This window comes from Dermochelys coriacea, chromosome 9 (genome assembly GCF_009764565.3).
Source record: "Dermochelys coriacea isolate rDerCor1 chromosome 9, rDerCor1.pri.v4, whole genome shotgun sequence".
Classification (NCBI taxonomy): Eukaryota; Metazoa; Chordata; order Testudines; family Dermochelyidae; genus Dermochelys; species Dermochelys coriacea.
Genome location: NC_050076.1, coordinates 2,959,245 through 2,976,139, shown reverse-complemented (window position 1 = coordinate 2,976,139; position 16,895 = coordinate 2,959,245). Strand labels below are relative to the sequence as shown.

Here is a 16,895-nt window from a genome sequence, read left to right as displayed (position 1 = left end):
TTATAAAATAAATCAGTTGGAATATAAATATTGTACTTATATCTCAGTGTATAGTATACAGAGCAGTAGAAACAAGTCACTGTCTGTATGAAATTTTAGTTTGTACTAACTTTGCTAGTGCTTTTTATGTAGCCTGTTGTAAAACGAGACAAATATCTAGATGAGCTGGAAGAGCTCTGTGTACCCTCAAGGGAAGACGTACCCCTGGTTGAAAATCACTGGCCTCACTGACTAAGGCCCTGATCCTGCAGTATAAGGAGCAGCCTGCGCTGATTCAGCTGCAGGATTGGGTCTCTTAAATTTTAAGGCCAGAAGGGATCATGATCATCTAGTCTGACCTTCTGCATACTGCAGGCCACAGAACTTCACCCACCCACTCCTGTGATAGACCCCTAACCTCTGGCTGAGACACTGAAGCTCTCAAGGCATGGTATAAAGACTTCAAGTTGCTGAGAATCCACCTTTTACACTAGTTTAAACCTGCAAGTGACCTGTGCCCCATGCTGCAGAGGAGGGCGAAGACCTCCCAGGGTCTCTGTCAATCTGACTCGGGGGAATATTCCCTCCTGACCCCAGATCTGGTGATCACTTAGACCCTGAGCACGTGGGCAAGACCCAGCAGCCAGACACCTGGGAAAGAAATCTCAGTAGTAACTCAGAGCCCGCCCCGGCTCAGCTAATGTTCCATAACTCACACACACCTGCCCACGACTCTCCCCGCTCCGACAGCTCTGCAAGGGTCAGGAGAGCTGTGTGCACAGTGGGCAGGGTGTGTTCCACGATCAATCCTCTGAAGACAGGGAGTTCTGTCGCCGTTGGCTAATTTCAGCTTGTTTTTACAATTTTCTGGGCAAAAAAAAATGGAGTGCTGGTTTGCAGCTTGGTTTTGCTCTCACAAATTGCATATTCCTGACCTTTTGCAAAAAGTTGCACTTTGGGAGGTGACAAGAATGTATTTTGATGGCAGCCCTGATACCGTGGAAGGGAACTGCTCAGCAAAGAAGCTATTTGTGCTTCGGGCAGGGGGAGGGCACTGCAAAATATGTTAGTCTAGATAAACAGAAATAAAGTGAGCAGGTTCTATTAACCCCAGGACCTGGCTTTTCCCCCCTTTCATTTCAAACCGAGGTACTTAAATATTTTACGTCTGACTCTGTTGGAAGGCAACAGCTTTGCCTAGTTACTATGACCACCATTTGCACCCTCTAGGTTTCAGCTTTTTGCTGGGAAACAGGGGGGTGTTAGCATGAGTTGATATTGCATCTTTCTGTATGTTTACACAGCCACTCACAGGCAGTCACCTCTCTGGTAAAACACAGCAGCTGTTTAACAGAGCACAGCAGTGCTACCCAGCCACTCAGGACAGGAAGTGGAGAATGTGACATATCCCATGGAAACTACTGGTGGATGTCTGGATAGGCAGCAGTGTTAGAATGATCTTCCTTTTGCCCGGGCTTCCATGCTTCCAGCACTGGGTCTTTACTGACTACAAGCAGTTGGGACTGTGACTATAAAACTCATCTCAAACTCCACCTCACAATGCTCTTTAGCTGTGTGGGTGGAGAGTCGATTCAGTACAGACTCAGCAGAATGAGCTCCTGTAAATCACCAGCTGCATTTCCTGCAGCACCCCCATGATATTCCATCCAAGCACAAATCCTAACCCAACCCAGGAGATCTCCAGCTGCAGCAAACCCACATGGTGCAGACAAGCGATAGTTAGATCCACCCCGTCACCCCGGGAGCCGGCACTAGATCCTTGCCATTATTATTTGGCCTGTATCATCTGCGCTAAAGAGAACTCCTTTAACAGAATTAACAGTGTGGCTACTTAGTGCTTGTGTGGCCTTTTCACTCAAGGATCTCAAAGGTGGCTAAGAATCCACATCATAGAATCATAGGACTGGAAGGAACCTCGAGTGGCCAGCTAGTCCAGTCCTCTGCACTCGTGGGAGCATTAAGTATTATCTAGTCCATTCCTGACAGGTGTTTGTCTAATCTGCTCTTAAAAATCTCCAATGATGAAGATTCCACAACCTCCCTAGGCAATTTGTTCCAGTGCTTAGCCACTCTGACGAGTGGTTTCCTAATGTTCAACCTAAAACCGCCCATGCTGCAATTTAAGCCCATTGCTCCTTTGTCCAATCCTCAGAGGTTAAGAAGAATAATTTTTCTCCTTCCTCCTTCTAACAACCTTTTATGTCCTTGAAAACTGTTATCATGTCCCCTCTCAGTCTTCTCTTCTCCACACTAAACAAACCCTATTTTTTTAATCTTCCTTCATAGGTCATGCTTTCTAGACCTTTAATCATTTGTGTTGCTCTTCTCTGGACTTTCTCCAATTTGTCAACATCCTTCCTGAAATGTGGTGCCCAGAACTGGACACAATACTCCAGTTGAGGCCTAATCAGCGCGGAGTAGCACAGAAGAATTACTTCTCAAGTCTTGCTTACAATACTCCTGTTAATACATCCCAGAAGGATGTTTGCATTTTTTGCAACAGCATTACACTGTTGACTCATATTTAGCTTGTGATCCACTATGACCCCCAGATTCCTTTCTGCAGTTCTCCTTCCTAGGCCATCATTTCCCATTCTGTATGTGTGCAACTGATTGTTCCTTCCTAAATGGAGTACTTTGTATTTGTCCTTATTGAATTTCATCCTATTTACTTCAGACCATTTCTCCAGTTTGTCCAGATCATTTTGAATTTTAATCCTGTCTTCCAAAGCACTTGCAACCCCCCCCCCAGCTTGGTATCATCCACAAATTTATGAGAAGGTCATGTGAGACAGTATCAGAAGCTTTATTAAAGTCAAGATATACCACATCTATCACTTCCTCCCTATCCACAAGACTTGTTACTCTGTCAAAGAAAGCAGTCAGTTTGGTTTGACACGATTTGTTCTTGACAAATCCATGATGACTGTTTCTTATCACTTTATTATCTTCTAGATATTTGCAAATTGATTGCTTAATTATTTGCACCATTATCTTTCCGATACAGAAGTTAAGCTAACTGGTCATCCATCCACCCAATTTACAGAGGGGGGAATTCAGAGCAGCAGTGACTTGACCAAAGCAGACTTAACACAGCAAGCTCATGGAAGAGGCAGGAATACCCCTCAGTCTTGGAGTCGCCCAGCTCCATGCCCCATTCACTGGATCATGCTGCTTCCCTAGTAAGCTCTGTATTCCCCTTGCAAACCAACCACACTCCCTAGGGGAAACAGGGCAAGGTTGGTGCAATGTGTGTAGAATGGCAGATTCCAGAGGTTGCAGCCAGCCTGCCAGCTTTCCGAAAGAAACGTGCCAGCACGTGGGGGCGGCGTGGGCAAGGAAAGGCAGCCCCGCAAGCCATGGAGAGATCAGCGGCAGATTGGGAAGCCGTGACACAGAGTCGCTGCAGCCAGGAGGTGTTTCTGACAGAGCTCCGTGTCCCACGCACTGCTCTTTGGTGATGCCCTGTGCACTAACCCCAGGGGGCAGAGCCCCCGGGCGGATCGAGGGGCAGGTACTGCAGAGGTCGGGGTGGCAGGGCCTGGGAAGAGGAGCCAGTTCATTTCCTGTGGCTGCAGAGAATGACCCAAAGCACAGAAGGGGTTACTGCTCCTCCCCTTGTCTTTTTTGGGGATGCAGTGTTTTAAAAACATTTCTAGGTGAAGGTGGCACTGGTGAAAGGTGCATGATCACCTGCCCTGGCAGCAGCTATTCCCGCATCCCCTTACAATGTCCGCCAATGCACCTCCATCTCAGCTGGAGACAGCACCGCTAAGTGCAAGAGACAGGCCAGTCTGCAGCATTCGACCCGTCCTAGCTACGCAACCGTATTTTAATGCATTTATCATGGTATCTAAGTGCTGCAGCCTGCTAAGAGGCCACGGAGTGAGGTAGAGAGTTGTAGGAAGCGGCCTGAGAACACGGGCTCACTTTACCTAGGTCGCGCCACACCCATCAAACAGGAATGGCATTCGGTCACCGTGCACATGGGCTGGGTGTGAACTGCTGCCCGTGGTAGCGAAAGGCTCCCCAGCCACTGACGGAATTCCCTAGGCAACCCTGTGCTCTTAGCTCTGCCCCTTTAGCTTGCAGATCCCAGCTCTCAGCCACCTTTAGCCAGCACACAGGTTTCACCGATCACGGCTGCCTGTCTAACTGACTCCTTAAGCAGCAGGTCAAGTCTCATTCAGGCTGTAAAGAATGCAGGGCCTGCACTTCACAGGAGACCAGCGCTCCGTGCTGCAGGCAGACACACAGCATGGGGGCTGGAAAAGCCCGGTCAGCCCGGACAAGAAAATGACTTCGGAACCCTCCTTTTAAAGCTGTCACTAGGCAAGTGGCTGCTGACTTCCACGTCTGCAAATCTCTCACGCTACTGGGAGGCCAGTAGCCAGTAGCGAATCAGTAGCCCGACAGACCTGTTTGCTCTGCTCCAAAAATTAGTAGCCAGCTGGGACCAGGATCAAGTGAAAATTTTTGACTGAGATTTCAGCAGGGCCAGATGGGGATTTTCAGAACCATACAGCCTCCCGATTTTAAACCACATCCCACTGATGCATTGAGTGGCCTCCTGCACTCAGCACCAGCTGCATGACTTGACTTGCTTTCAGAGCCAAATCATTCCTCTCTCCCCCCGCACCTTTCATGGGACTGTGGGGTTTCTCTGTGCATTTGGCAGACTGCTGAGAACACAGGCAGGAGAGGGCAGGCGCCCCTCCTGCACTGGTCTTTGGGGTCAGGGATGGAGACAGAGCCACAGGACCTGTGACCAGCACCTCGTCCAACACTGCAGCCTTTGAGTGGAGAGGATTCGAGCCCCATGCAAAGTCCTTGTGCCTGAGCTTGGTGCAGGGAAAGGGGGGATCTGAACTTTAAAAAGAAGAGTCGGGACTGATCTAAAGCAGAATTGAGTGAGTTCTCTTCAAAGGATCAGTCCCGCACTGGCCAGAGCAGGGACAGGGTGAGCTAAAAAGGGCCTTCCATCATCCCTCCTTCCCCACAAACATTTTCCCCCATGGCACAAATCCTCCCAGTACTGCTGCAAACCTGTGCTCATTTTTGGCTTCACAACTTCTCTCCTGCTCCCCCGACTGATGCAGGGAACAGCCGCCCACTTGGCTCCCACCAAGCATCAAATCCCTCCTGCAAACCCATTGCTTCCAGGAAGCCTTTCTACCTAGTTTTCCTCCTCTTCCATCCCTCCCTTTACAACACATTCATTGGGGATCCCACCCCACGGTTTGTAAAGTGCCATAAATCAGTGGGGCTATATACATTCTTAGTAATCACTCTAGGTTCTAATATATCACCCAAGTATTTAAGAACAAAAACAACAATAACTCTCTCTCTCTCTCTCTCTCTCTCTCTCTCTCTCTTTTGTTTTCCAGCCAGTAGGAGAAAAGACACAGGATTAATTTTCAAAAGTGCAGCAAAGCAGCCCACCTCCCAAGCACCCCTTCATAGCCAGGGGTGGCTCTGCAGCACCCTGCCTCAGTTTCCCTTCCTCCTGGGCTCCTCAATAAACTTCACACATAGGCTACTCTCTGTGCAAAGACCCCCTTCCTTAAGGTACTGGGTTTATCAATATCACAGTTGCAAACAGAACTCAAAGCTCCCAAGATAAAGTCTACTCAAGTCCCTGCTTTTAGCAGGCTACTCCCAGCCCTATGGCTGGCTGGAGTCTTGTTCCTCTAATGTCTCAAACTCTTCAACGGAGCCTCTGACAGCTCCATCCTGCCACAACTTCCTCTTTGGCTCCTTACAGACACCAGCTGCCCCCTATCAGGCTAAAGGCTGCTAATGAGGCCAGGTGGTCTGGTCCAGTTGTTCCCTTTGAAAGGGCCCAGTCCACTTTGTGACATGGGGATTCTTTGGGGGAGGGGGAGGGGGAGGGGGAGGGTAAGTCCAAGTCCAAGTCCAAGTCCAAGTCCAAGTCCAAGAACTGGGGTTTGTATTTGGTTCTGAACACGGTGAGTTCCAGGATCACACTCTCCTCTTGCAGCAGAGAGACTCTCACGGTCTAGACCCCGCTCCTGTGACTGTTCTGTCTGCTGCACTAGACACTGCTCTGTCTGCTGCTACACTTTCCTATGAACACAGCTGCTCTGGAGAGTCACGGGGGAAGAAGACATCTCTCTGGCCGCGAGAGCCAATCCTATGGACAGCTTTAGGTATCAACGGGATTCACTCAGGTCTGGGGCAGTGGACAACTGGGGTGATGTGTTCACAATAAGCTGCATTGCCTGCTGGAGTTGTTTCAGGGTCTGCATGCTGACAGAATGAGAAACCATAACCAAGTCTGCCAGTCACACATGTGGATCCCCAAGGCCTGGTCTGTCTGGTAAGATGAGAGCCTCTGGCCTCTGGCCTCAAGCCTCTGGCCAACTGGCACAGATGGGAGCAGGCTCTTTCCCCCCCCAGCATGGCTATCTAGGCTTCCATTGCACACACATAGAATCATAGAATCATAGAATCATAGAATATCAGGGTTGGAAGGGACCCCAGAAGGTCATCTAGTCCAACCCCCTGCTCAAAGCAGGACCAAGTCCCAGTTAAATCATCCCAGCTAGGGCTTTGTCAAGCCTGACCTTAAAAACCTCAGTTTTTAACACAGTTCCAAAGAACACCAAGGCTGTGGATTGACTCACCCACCTGAAGGCAGATGCCCTCAGCAGTGGGGGAGATCAGTCTCTCCAAGCTCTTCCCTCTTCTTACCAGCATCGCTTCTGTCCCACCTGGGCTCAGGTTTAATCAGTTGCTCTTCACGTGGGGGCTGATCTCAGCTGTGCAGTGAGAGAGCCAGGAGGCGGCGTGGTGTGTGCTTGGCGTGAAGGGGATGCAGAGCCTGGTGCTATCTGCACGGCTAGCACTGCAGCCCAGGTCGTCTCACCAGCTCCCCCAACAGCTTCATATTGTGAATAATATGGAGAAGATGTGGGATCTGGGGGGAAGGAGGTTGGTCTGAGTGAAAGGACCTGAGCATTTTAAGGCACTTCCATTCACTCCGACAGCTTCTCAGCAGCAGGACAAGGGTGGCTGATGATGGATGGTGTCCAGTACTGCAGCGAGGCCAGGCAGGATGAGCATGGAGGGATTTCCCTTGGCTGTACACAAACACGTATATGGGAAGTGTGCAGTATTCTACACTTATACACCCAGACAACACAGCCATCACCTACAGCCTCTGGCGACTGGGGCTCTATGAATTCCATAGGGTAGAGAGATAATTATAGATATTCCTAGCACTCCATGACTTTTCTTCCCTATAAAAATTGTCAGAAAGTAGAACACATTTGACTAAACCGCCCGTAAAATTGCTGGAAGAGCTAATGACAGTGTTTTAAAGACAGCAGAAATCTTTTAAGAGGCTGAATTGTGTCGCACTAAGAATTATTTTCCAAACTGGCTATGTACTGAAAGAAAAGGAGGAGGGATTTTGTATGGATTTGCTATGCCCATGGGACTAACATGATATATTTTGTTTTGATTTATAGGATGCACTAAGTACTGTGGTTCCAAATCCTGAAGTTCTTCCGCAATTTTTGTTCAGGGAAAAGTTCCATTGGCTTCAATGAGCATTTCCTCCCAATGAGAAATTAAGGTCTTCAGGATTTGGGCACATGGTCTGTAACAGCTTCTGTATAAAATAAAAACTTCAGCTGCTTCAAGAAAATCTGTGGATGAGCTAATCCCTTCTGCTCTGATATTTTTGCTTATATAGGTGTATAGATATACATACACATGAATCTTATAAATTCCAGAGCCCCTTTCTTAATTCAAAACAAACATTTTAAAGGGAATTTTAAATTCCCTCTGAAGCACCTGGCATTGGCCACTGTCGGAAGACAGGACACTGGGCTAGATGGACCTTTGGTCTGACCCAGTATGGCCGTTCTGATGTTATGTTTTTAAGGCTATGTATTTTCCTTTCTAGCACTGCAGTTTGTCCCTACAAATGAACCATTTCCTTCACGTTACAAAAAACCTTGAGAGCTTTAACGGCCAAATGTTCCCTGCCTGAATGACAACAAGATACACGTTAAGAAGTAAAAGCAGCATTTATTTTGTCTTTGCAAGGCGAACGTGACTGGCAAGAGCACCATGAGCTAAGCCTTTGGAGCTGGAAGCTCATGAATGGTGAGGCTGAAAAGAGTAGGGAGGACGCTGAAAATAGTCTGATATGGCCATGAAGTCAATGGCAGTTTCAGGATATAATGGGTGCTCTGGGTAACAGTCCCATTGACTTCCAATGATGTGCTGCCTGACACCTCTTCCTCTTCCCACCAGTATGCAAGGTCCCAGAAACACCCGATACAGCTCATTTGTTCTGCTGCGCTAGACAGCCCACAGGAGGAGACGTGGCAAATGCTTATATACTGCAGAGCCAAGTGCCATCGCAGTTCCCTATGAAGGCCCTGGGTGAGGTCATGGCCACTGGGCTGCATGTGCCCTCTGACCCAGGACTCTCTCTCAGGGTAGGACTTGAAGTAGAAAAAAGAGGCTTTCTTCTGGCAACTCACGAAGTTACTAGATTGCAGGCCCTGGTTCTCATGGGAGACTTCAATCACCCTGATATCTGCGGGGAGAGCAATATAGCGGTGCACAGACAATCCAGGAAATTTTTGGAAAGTGGAGGGGACAATTTCCTGGTGCAAGTGCTGGAGGAACCAACTAGGAGCAGAGCTCTTCTTGACCTCCTGCTCACAAACCAGGAAGAATTAGTAGGGGAAGCAAAAGTTGATGGGAATCTGGGAGGCAGTGGCCATGAGATGGTCGAATTCAGGAACCTGACACAGGGAAAAAAGGAGAGCAGCAGAATATGGACCCTGGACTTCAGAAAAGCAGACTTTGACTCCCTCAGGGAACTGATGGGCAGGATCCCCTGGGAGCATAACATGAGGGGGAAAGGAGTCCAGGAGAGCTGGCTGTATTTTAAAGAATCCTTATTGAGGTTACAGGGACAAACCATCCCGATGTGTAGAAAGAATAGTAAATATGGCAGGCGACCAGCTTGGCTTCACAGTGAAATCCTTGCTGATCTTAAACACAAAAAAGAAGCTTACAAGAAGTGGAAGATTGGACAAATGACCAGGGAAGAGTATAAAAATATTGCTCAGGCATGCAGGAGTGAAATCAGGAAGGCCAAATCACACCTGGAGTTGCAGCTAGCAAGAGATGTTAAGAGTAACAAGAAGGGTTTCTTCAGGTATGTTGCATAATCACAGGTTTCAGAGTAGCAGCCGTGTTAGTCTGTATTCGCAAAAAGAAAAGAAGTACTTGTGGCACCTTAGAGACTAACAAATTTATTAGAGCATAAGCTTTCGTGAGCTACAGCTCACTTCATCGGATGCATTTGGTGGAAAAAACAGAGGAGAGATTTATATACACACACACAGAGAACATGAAACAATGGGTTTATCATACACACTGTAAGGAGAGTGATCACTTAAGATAAGCCATCACCAACAGCAGGGGGGGGAAGGAGGAAAACCTTTCATGGTGACAAGCAGGTAGGCTAATTCCAGCAGTTAACAAGAATATCAGAGGAACAGTGGGGGGTGGGGTGGGAGGGAGAAATACCATGGGGAAATAGTTTTACTTTGTGTAATGACTCATCCATTCCCAGTCTCTATTCAAGCCTAAGTTAATTGTATCCAGTTTGCAAATTAATTCCAATTCAGCAGTCTCTCGTTGGAGTCTGTTTTTGAAGCTTTTTTGTTGAAGTATAGCCACTCTTAGGTCTGTGATCGAGTGACCAGAGAGATTGAAGTGTTCTCCAACTGGTTTTTGAATGTTATAATTCTTGACGTCTGATTTGTGTCCATTCATTCTTTTACGTAGAGACTGTCCAGTTTGGCCAATGTACATGGCAGAGGGGCATTGCTGGCACATGATGGCATCTATCACATTGGTAGATGCGCAGGTGAACGAGCCTCTGATAGTGTGGCTGATGTGATTAGGCCCTATGATGGTATCCCCTGAATAGATATGTGGACAGAGTTGGCAACGGGCTTTGTTGCAAGGATAGGTTCCTGGGTTAGTGGTTCTGTTGTGTGGTGTGTGGTTTTTGGTGAGTATTTGCTTCAGATTGGGGGGCTGTCTGTAAGCAAGGACTGGTCTGTCTCCCAAGATCTGTGAGAGTGATGGGTCGTCCTTCAGGATGGGTTGTAGATCCTTGATGATGCGTTGGAGGGGTTTTAGTTGGGGGCTGAAGGTGATGGCTAGTGGCGTTCTGTTGTTTTCTTTGTTGGGCCTGTCCTGTAGTAGGTGACTTCTGGGTACTCTTCTGGCTCTGTCAATCTGTTTCTTCACTTCAGCAGGTGGGTACTGTAGTTGTAGGAATGCATGATAGAGATCTTGTAGGTGTTTGTCTCTGTCTGAGGGGTTGGAGCAAATGCGGTTATATCGTAGCGCTTGGCTGTAGACAATGGATCGAGTGGTATGATCTGGATGAAAGCTAGAGGCATGTAGGTAGGAATAGCGGTCAGTAGGTTTCCGATATAGGGTGGTGTTTATGTGACCATCGCTTATTAGCACCGTAGTGTCCAGGAAGTGGATCTCTTGTGTGGACTGGTCCAGGCTGAGGTTGATGGTGGGATGGTCACCTACTACAGGACAGGCCCAACAAAGAAAACAACAGAACGCCACTAGCCATCACCTTCAGCCCCCAACTAAAACCCCTCCAACGCATCATCAAGGATCTACAACCCATCCTGAAGGACGACCCATCACTCTCACAGATCTTGGGAGACAGACCAGTCCTTGCTTACAGACAGCCCCCCAATCTGAAGCAAATACTCACCAGCAACCACACACCACACAACAGAACCACTAACCCAGGAACCTATCCTTGCAACAAAGCCCGTTGCCAGCTCTGTCCACATATCTATTCAGGGGATACCATCATAGGGCCTAATCACATCAGCCACACTATCAGAGGCTCGTTCACCTGCGCATCTACCAATGTGATAGATGCCATCATGTGCCAGCAATGCCCCTCTGCCATGTACATTGGCCAAACTGGACAGTCTCTACGTAAAAGAATGAATGGACACAAATCAGACGTCAAGAATTATAACATTCAAAAACCAGTTGGAGAACACTTCAATCTCTCTGGTCACTCGATCACAGACCTAAGAGTGGCTATACTTCAACAAAAAAGCTTCAAAAACAGACTCCAACGAGAGACTGCTGAATTGGAATTAATTTGCAAACTGGATACAATTAACTTAGGCTTGAATAGAGACTGGGAATGGATGAGTCATTACACAAAGTAAAACTATTTCCCCATGGTATTTCTCCCTCCCACCCCACCCCCCACTGTTCCTCTGATATTCTTGTTAACTGCTGGAATTAGCCTACCTGCTTGTCACCATGAAAGGTTTTCCTCCTTCCCCCCCCTGCTGTTGGTGATGGCTTATCTTAAGTGATCACTCTCCTTACAGTGTGTATGATAAACCCATTGTTTCATGTTCTCTGTGTGTGTGTATATAAATCTCTCCTCTGTTTTTTCCACCAAATGCATCCGATGAAGTGAGCTGTAGCTCACGAAAGCTTATGCTCTAATAAATTTGTTAGTCTCTAAGGTGTAACAAGTACTTCTTTTCTTTTCAGGTATGTTAGCAACAAGAAGAAAGTCAAGGAAAGTGTGGGCCTCTTACTGAATGAGGGAGGCAACCTAGTGACAGAGGATGTGGAAAAAGCTGAAGTATTCAATGCTTTTTTTGCTTCTGTCTTCACGAACAAGGTCAGCTCCCAGACTGCTGCACTGGGCAGCACAGCATGGGGAGGAGGTGACCAGCCCTCTGTGGAGAAAGAAGTGGTTCGGGACTATTTAGAAAAGCTGGACGAGCACAAGTCCATGGGGCCGGATGTGCTGCATCCGAGAGTGCTAAAGGAGTTGGTGGATGTGATTGCAGAGCCATTGGCCATTATCTTTGAAAACTCATGGCGATCGGGGGAAGTCCCAGATAACTGGAAAAAGGCTAATGTAGTGCCCATCTTTAAACAAGGGAAGAAGGAGGATCCTGGAAACTACAGGCCAGTCAGCCTCACCTCAGTCCCTGGAAAAATCATGGAGCAGGTCCTCAAGGAATCAATTCTGAAGCACTTAGAGGAGAGGAAACTGATCAGGAACAGTCAGCATGGATTCACCAAGGGCATGTCATGCCTGACTAATCTAATTGCCTTCTATGACGAGATAACTGGCTCTGTGGATGAGGGGAAAGCAGTGGACGTGTTGTTCCTTGACTTTAGCAAAGCTTTTGACACAGTCTCCCACAGTATTCTTGCCAGCAAGTTAAAGAAGTATGGGCTGGATGAATGGACTATAAGGTGGATAGAAAGCTATCTAGATTGCCTGGCTCAATGGGTAGTGATCAATGGCTCCATGTCCAGTTGGTAGCCGGGTATCAAGTGGAGTGCCCCAAGGATCGGTCCTCGAGCCGGTTTTGCTCAATATCTTCATTAATGATCTGGAGGATGGTGTGGATTGCACCCTCAGCAAGTTTGCAGATGACACTAAACTGTGAGGAGAGGTATATACACTGGAGGGTAGGGATAGGATACAGAGGGACCTCAACAAATTAGATGACTGGGCCAAAAGAAATCTGATGAGGTTCAACAAGGACAAGTGCAGAGTCCTGCACTTAGGACAGAAGAATCCCATGCACTGCTACAGACTAGGGACCGAGTGGCTAGGCAGCAGTTCTGCAGAAAAGGACGTAGTGCTTACAGTGGACAAGAAGCTGGACATGAGACAACAGTGTGCCCTGGTTGCCAAAAAGGCTAACAGCATTTTGGGATGTATAAGTAGGAGCATTGCCAGCAGATCGAGAGACATGATCGTTCCCCTCTATTCAGCATTGGTGAGGCCTCATCTGGAGTAGTGTGTCCAGTTTTGGGCCCCACACTACAAGAAGGATGTGGAAAAATTGGAAAGGGTCCAGTGGAGGGCAACAAAAATGAGTAGGGGACTGGAACACATGACTTATGAGGAGAGGCTGAGGGAACTGGGATTGTTTAGTCTGCGGAAGAGAAGAGTGAGGGGAGATTTGATAGCTTCTTTCAACTACCTGAAAGGGGGTTCCAAAGAGGATGGATCTAGATTGTTCTCAGTGGTAGCAGATGACAGAACGAGGAGTAATGGTCTCAAGTTGCAGTGCGGGAGGTTTAGGTTGAATATTAGGAAAAACTTTTTCACTAGGAGGATGGTGAAACACTAGAATGCGTTACCTAGGGAGGTGGTGGAATCTCCTTCCTTAGAAGTTTTTAAGGTCAGGCTTGACAAAGCCCTGGCTGGGATGATTTAGTTGGGGATTGGTCCTGCTTTGAGCAGGGAGTTGGACTAGATACCTCCTGAGGTCCCTTCCAACCCTGATATTCTATGATTCTATGAAAGATAAGGAGGGGAAGTGGGTAACTGGCTGCCCTACGTCGCATGTGAAGGGGATGCTAATTGATGCAACTGCTTGTCAATGTCGTAGAGATTTTGGAAAAGCTGCTCTACAGTCATTTCCCCTAAATAATCTTTCCATCTTAGTGCCCCACCCCAGGAACAAAATCAGATGGTTTAAGCTTTCCTAGCTGCACCTTGCATTGTTTTAGATTATATCTTTGCTCTCTTTTTGCAGGTGTCCAAACACAGAGAAGGGGCTTTGCATGCTGGAAGGAACTGCAAGAGGATGGGATGGGTAGGACCCCGTAGGGAAACATTGTAGGACACCTGTACAATTGCTGATGGGCTGTATTAACTCCAGACACCAGGAATAAGCTTGCGTCTCCACATTTGCGGCTCAGAGTGTAATATATAGCAGAGCCCTCTCTGTTCTCACACCATATTAGGCCTATGTGTGCGCACACACAAGAGAGATCACAAAATCATAAAGGCTGCGCAGAGAGTTGTCATTGCCCACTGAAAAGCCAGATGAAACAAGTGTTGGTTTTACAAGATAAGGCGTATTTTCCTATGGTCAACGGAGTGGAATTTTTTCTGCACTCCCTCTTTATTCTTCTTGTTACCCACTGGTATCTTTGACTACAGACTGCCACTGTATGGGCCTCCACTGCTTGGTACCTTAGGTTGCCGTTTACACCTGGTGCGAAGTGAGTGTAACATGCCATCTGATTGCAATTCTCCCCTCACCCAAGTACTAGCATTTCAAGCCCACTTGGGCCAGGGTGCAGATCATGGCACAAAGTGCACAACACTGCAGAATTCTGTTTACACACACATACATTTACTACCTCATCTATTTATAGCGACTGCTTGTGCTAGGTGTTACAAACTGTCATGTCTTCCAGGCTAAAGATTCACCCATTCTTTGAAAATATTGTTCAAAACAAAAACAAAAGAAATATAGTCACCATTGGGGTTACTTTTTCTGTTCGAGCATCTTTTGAACGTGACCCATTCCAAACCCCTCTTGATTTCAGTGTCACAGCATACAGATAGCTGCATGGCCCAGAGAAGAGAGCACTGGAATGAGATTCACGAAATTAGGTCTCTCTGTGCTCTTGGACAAGACATCCAATGGCTCCGTGCCTCAATTTCTCCATCTACAAAATGGGGAGAATCATCTCCACCTTGTAAAGTATATTGAGCAGTTAGTTGAAAAACACAGTGTAAAGGCTATGCATTTGGCCCTTATTCAGTACAGCATAAAACAAAGGCCTGGCTAAGAAAGTAGCTGTAATTTCCGTGGCAACATACCATTTCCACAAAGGATTTTTAACCCCAGGTCTCCTGACACTGCTTTCAGTAACTTATACGTTGCTGAGCCAGCAAATCAATAAGGAAATGTCATCATGGGGGTTCAGAGGTCACCACACAATTTATGCGCTTTCCTTTTAAACCAGTTTTCTCTTTTTTTGCATATCTTTGTCCATGTACAAAAGAAACTGTGCAATGTGTAACTCCTTCCAGCATTAATAAACTCCTAAACGAGGCGCGCTCATTAGCAGCAGTTTTCCACCAAATGCATCCGATGAAGTGAGCTGTAGCTCACGAAAGCTTATGCTCTAATAAATTTGTTAGTCTCTAAGGTGCCACGGGTACTCCTTTTCTTTTTGCGAATACAGACTAACACGGCTGCTACTCTGAAACCTGTCATTAGCAGCAAACTCAGTGGACACTGCTTTCTAAACGGCTCTGGTACATACACCCCCGAATACAGGAATATGACATGCAATATGAAGAACCACCTATTTACAAAATCTGGAATAGTGTGAATGAAAATAGACTGTTAAAGGGTGTTTAAAATCTCCTGCATACCGCCTGTAGTGCAAGTGAAAGGCGAGTGATTGACAGCCTTCTACACTGTATTGATCCATTTTTATACAGGCTCCCTTCCTTTCCCCACTTAAATCAAAGATAAAAGCTTCCCTTGTCTTCAGTGGGACTGGTCCGGCGAGCTACTTAGCACCTTCAACCAGCACTGAAATCAGTAGAATTTGGGGGCACTCAGCCGTCTAAGGAGGTGTTTGGAATCCTGCAGGATCAAGCCCCATGGATGCAGGATTAGGAGCAGAGCAGGCTGCCTGAGTCTGCTGACCTGACCGTGTAAATTGGCGACACTGTATGATAACGTGCCTTCACCTTAATCAGAAGGGGCTGTCTTTGGAGGCTACACAATCATTCAGTCGCCATGCGGTTCAGTCCTTGGCCTCTCTGATGAAGGATGTCTCAATTGTGGGGGGGGGGGGAGTTGGGTTGTGGCTGCAGGAGCTGCTGGGAACAGATTCCCAATTTATATTCCACATCTACCAAGAGTAATTCCCTAAGGGAAAAGTCTGAGCTTTTGGGGACTATCTTGGTGCTGTGACCTAGCACCCTGGGGTGCTGGGCCATGTCTAACGCTCCTACAACTAACGAATGAGAATAACAACAAGTTGGCCCCGTGTCACCAGTGGCAAGGTGATGCACAGAAACCATTGCTAGTCTGCTCCTTGTATCACTACTTTATGCTAGCAAACCTTGGGGCCGTGCTCTGTTTCAGCTCTTTTCCCTCCTTAAGCAACTTTTTCCAAAGACAATCACTGAACCCAGGTTCTATCTGGGTGTTGCAAGTGTAGAACCAGTCCACCAGCTAAACAGTCTCAGCCCCATGGCATGTGAGTTGCTGTCATCATGATTCAACTGATTCATTTATTTTCTTTGTGGACAATACTAATGCCTGGCCTTCCTTCTCGGTAGGCTTTCTCCCCATTCCTTTCCAGTCCTGACTAGAGTATGGACAGAATTCCTCAATGCAGGAACAGCTACACTCCAGGTTTTAGCTAGTTCTGATATTTTACTCTAGAGTTCTGTCTGTCTGACTTCAGTTGGGCAAAAACCTAACAAGGAATCTCTCGGTGAACAACGAATCTGTGAGGATTAAATAGATCAGCAGAAGGTTACTGATGTCCCAAAGAGCTACGCTAACCAAGACTCAGTGTTTTCTAACCTGTGGCTGATGGGTATGTGGGCGGGCTGAGGAAAGCACCTGACTATTCTTTACTGCCCTTGACAACTTCTTAAACCAAGCCATTGTCTGTACCTTAGCATGGGAGCACGGTGGATTGTAACAATCTACATAATGTACATGGGAAAAGGAAACAGACAATAACTGTTTTCTACAGATAAACCTGTTAGGGCCCAATCCTGCAAGGTACAGAGTTCCCACAACTATCAATGGGAGCTGAGGGCCCTGTAGAAACTGAACTGCACTTGTGGGTCTTCACTTTGAAAATGCAGCAACTTGTCCTGAAAACTCAGAGGTTTTCTACTGGATTGCACTTGTGTCCAGTCCACCTGGCACAGGCACTGGGCACAAGGAAACTGCAGGCCCACAGGAGACCCTCTCTAACCCATTGTGATCTGAGTATTACGCATTTGTTAGTGCAGCTGCCGTCTGGAA

General features: G+C 47.2%; 1 protein-coding gene across 3 annotated transcripts in view; it reads right to left on the bottom strand.

The window, feature by feature from the left end:
* FGF12 (fibroblast growth factor 12) overlaps window positions 1–16,895 on the bottom strand; it is a 309,214-nt gene that overhangs the window by 108,145 nt on the left and 184,174 nt on the right. The window lies entirely within an intron of this gene.